Genomic DNA, 3,506 nt, shown 5'->3' with positions numbered 1-3,506 from the left:
CTGCATATGGCAGGATTTTCTTTTTTGAGTAATATTCAGATTATATGTGTATATCAAAGATTCTTTAGCAATACAGTTGTTAAACAGCCTTTAGATTGTTGGATACTATGGATAATGGTGCAATGAACCTGAGAGTGCATAAATCTCTTTGATATCCTGATTTTAATTCTTTAGGATATTTACCCCGAAATGAGATTCCTGGTTCATATGGTAGTTCTGTTTTTAATCTTTTGAGGAAGTCTCATACTATCTTCCATAGCGGCTACACCATTTTACATCCTCACCATCAGAGTTCTCTTATCTCTACCAACACTTGTTATCTTTGTCTTTTAATAACCGTCCTAACAGGTGTGAGGTGATCTCATTATGGTTTTGATTTGCTATTTCCTCATGATTAGTAGCATTATTTCATGGTTATTTTAATTTACAGTTCTCTAATTGCATAGGATGATGAGGATCTTTTCAAAAGCTTGTTTCTCATCTATATAGCTTCTTTAGTGACATGTCTATTCAGGTCTTTTGCTTACTTATCAATTGGTTTATTCATTTTTTTACTGTTCATTTTAAAATATTCTTTGTAATTTTGGATAATTGTCCTTTGTCAGATACATCCTTTCCAAATATTTTCTCCCACCCTGTGGCTTGTCTTCTCATTTTCTTGACTTGTATCCATTTCTGACCTTCAATGAAGCTGGATATACTGGAACCATGTGTATATTATTGGTATTGTATAAAAGACTTGGCTAAGTATCTGCTCATTCTAGAATATTAATGTTTGTGTCAGATATGGATCAGTTGTAATCCCATATGTTCTACTTACTAAATGTATAACCTTCAGATTTTACTATTAAATCCTTTTCACATTTATACATTTATCCCAAGATGATTTTTAGTGAGAATGAAATAGCACATGTGTCATTAAACTCTATCAGAACGTAATGAGTATATGCAGATACCCTAAACTAATGGTATAGTATTAAAATAATACAAGAGGAATTCATTAAATAGTGCAATGTTAGTATGGTATAAAATAATAGTACATAGTAAGTTTACTAAATAAATAGTAAATAGTAAGTTTATTAAAACTTCAGAGGGTTTTTCCCTTGAAAAGCTGAGTACAAGGCTCAGTCATTCTTACAACAGCTGAGTGGGCATGGAAAGGATATCTGGCCCAAAGCCATCCAACCATAGGTGAATCTGGAGCTTAATAATAATACTGGTATATGAGTTATTCTAACCAAACCAATCAGTCCTGTCTTGAAGAGTTTTGCATAAGACACACAGAAATAGAGTACAGGCAGTGGCAAGATCCGAAGTTGAACAATATAAACAGAGGATGAAGGAAAGGGCCTAGAATAGCAGATAATGTACAGCTGTTACTAAGAAAGCAATAAAGGAACCATGGCCACATGGCTGTACTATTTCCTGAATGACTGTATAGTTCCTGAACAGTACTTTACAGTGATCTGAGTAGATGCCTATTAGATGATTTGAATATGCTAATTTATCAGCAGACATTTAGAATAATATCCCCCTTATCAGATAAAGAATATCTGATATGTACAAGGATAAACACCTTGGCACTAGACAGCATAGAAAGTGGTCCTGACAAATGCTCCCCAAAATTTAATATATGAAAATGTCATATATTTTTTTAATTTCCTGAGAAGACTTCTATATATTCTGTCGATGTTTATTTTTTTTCAATTAAATATTTATTGAACAAATGCAGAATAAATGAATCAGGGGGGCTTTTAACCTGAAGATACAATAAACACCTCCAAATATTCAGAGGGCATCACACAAAAACTGCAAGATTGTTCGGTATTTCTCCAAAAGGCAGAACTTGAACCAAAGGATAAAAATAAGCAACCAGTAGGCTGCAAGACAGTTGTACAAAGTGGATCACTTATCTTAATAGCTTCTTTGCCAATATAATGCGTTCCACCCTAATATTCCCTTCTTCTGAAAGGAGTTATTACATCTAACATTTCTCCTGAAGGTCTTAAATAGTTGTATTTTCATGGCCAGCCCTCCACTGCCAGCAATGGATATACTCACACTATCAGGAAAAAATCGAAGTTAACAAACTGGTTTACTGAGGAAGTGGTCTTCTGTTCCTCAGCTACACTTCAGCATATCATTAAGAGTGATATTCAGGAGGTGAGGAGAAAGGAGAGCATATTCTCTGAAGGGGGTGCATCAGAATCCCTGGCAGCTCAGAGACTGTCTCTGGACAGTCCTCCTCAGACCCCAAAGGAATCACTGCAACTATCAACCATCAGTGCCTATGGGGTATGCTGTACGCTGGGGCAGGGGCAAACAGCTGACAACCACTGACCTACATGAAGCAGGAGAGCTGTTTTATGTCAGTCACTAGGAAATACAAACTGCATAATACTGACGGGCTCCATCCAAATTGTAAAATATTACAAAATGAGAATTGTTTCAATAACTATTCAGCATAATGTTTAAGGACAAAATATATAATAATATACTTTATATATGTATTTTATCACATACTCAGTAAGGAATGCTGAGGTGCTTCATCCATCCAATAAATTTACATTTCTATATCTGTCAGTATACAGGATTCTGAAGGTGGATCTTGGACTCAGAATGATACATCAGTTTTTAAGGAAAGCCACATAGTCAGTCTGGCTAACTGCTGCTCATTGGGGATTGGGGGCACTGGGGCGGGCTCTGATAAGGGAATAAACCTGTTAAAGGACACATCCAGGGCCCCTGCAACTAGCTTTTTGGGCATAACCATTCCTGTGGTAGAGTCGGCTTGCCATCCTTGTTCCAATATACCTTTCACAGCCTCCTCCACAGGGAGCCCAACAAAGGCCACCAAGTCATCAGCAATTATGGAGGTGCAGGCTTGAGAGACCAGGGCAAAGGCTCTTCTTCTTGTTGCATCTCTAAGTGCTTCCATGATTGTTGGACCGTCTCCAACCACTGGTGTGCATTGATGGTCATATAGATCCCAGGGAAATCTCTCGGCCAGATTCTCTGTCCTACTGACCAAATTCCCCCAAGTTCAGAATTTGCAGACTTTTATAGCAGGTGGTATCCTCTTCCAAAGATATATTATTTATGTCATTGTGGAGCAGATAGAAAGCTAAGAGCTGACCATACAAGGCGGGGGCGGGGGGGGGGGGCATTCCTCCAGGAGCCTCGAGCTCCTGGTTCTTGCACTGATCCAGTAGCTTCTTGAAACTGCTGAAGGCACTTTCCACCATCACCCACTGGAATCTTCCCAGCCGGTCCCGCAGGGGCACCCTCACCAGAGCCGACCCACGACTGTCCCTCTATTTTAATTTTTTTTAAAGATCTTATTTATTTATTCATGAGAGACACACAGAGAGAGAGAGAGAGAGGCAGAGACACAGGCAGAAAGAAAAGGCAGGCTCCATGCAGGGAGCCCGATGCGGGACTCGATCCTGGGTCTCCAGCGTCATGCCCTGGGCCAAAGGCAGGCACTAAACTGCTGAGCCCCCCGG

The 3,506-nt window shown here is 39.1% G+C and overlaps 1 pseudogene; it reads right to left on the bottom strand.

Annotated features, from left to right (window-relative positions):
* Positions 1-2,614: 2,614 nt before the first annotated feature.
* LOC140610759 (COP9 signalosome complex subunit 8 pseudogene) lies at positions 2,615-3,245 on the bottom strand (annotated as a pseudogene).
* Positions 3,246-3,506: the final 261 nt, after the last annotated feature.

This window comes from Canis lupus, chromosome 2 (genome assembly GCF_048164855.1).
Source record: "Canis lupus baileyi chromosome 2, mCanLup2.hap1, whole genome shotgun sequence".
NCBI classification, from domain to species: domain Eukaryota; kingdom Metazoa; phylum Chordata; class Mammalia; order Carnivora; family Canidae; genus Canis; species Canis lupus.
This window is presented reverse-complemented; position numbering and strand designations above follow the sequence as displayed.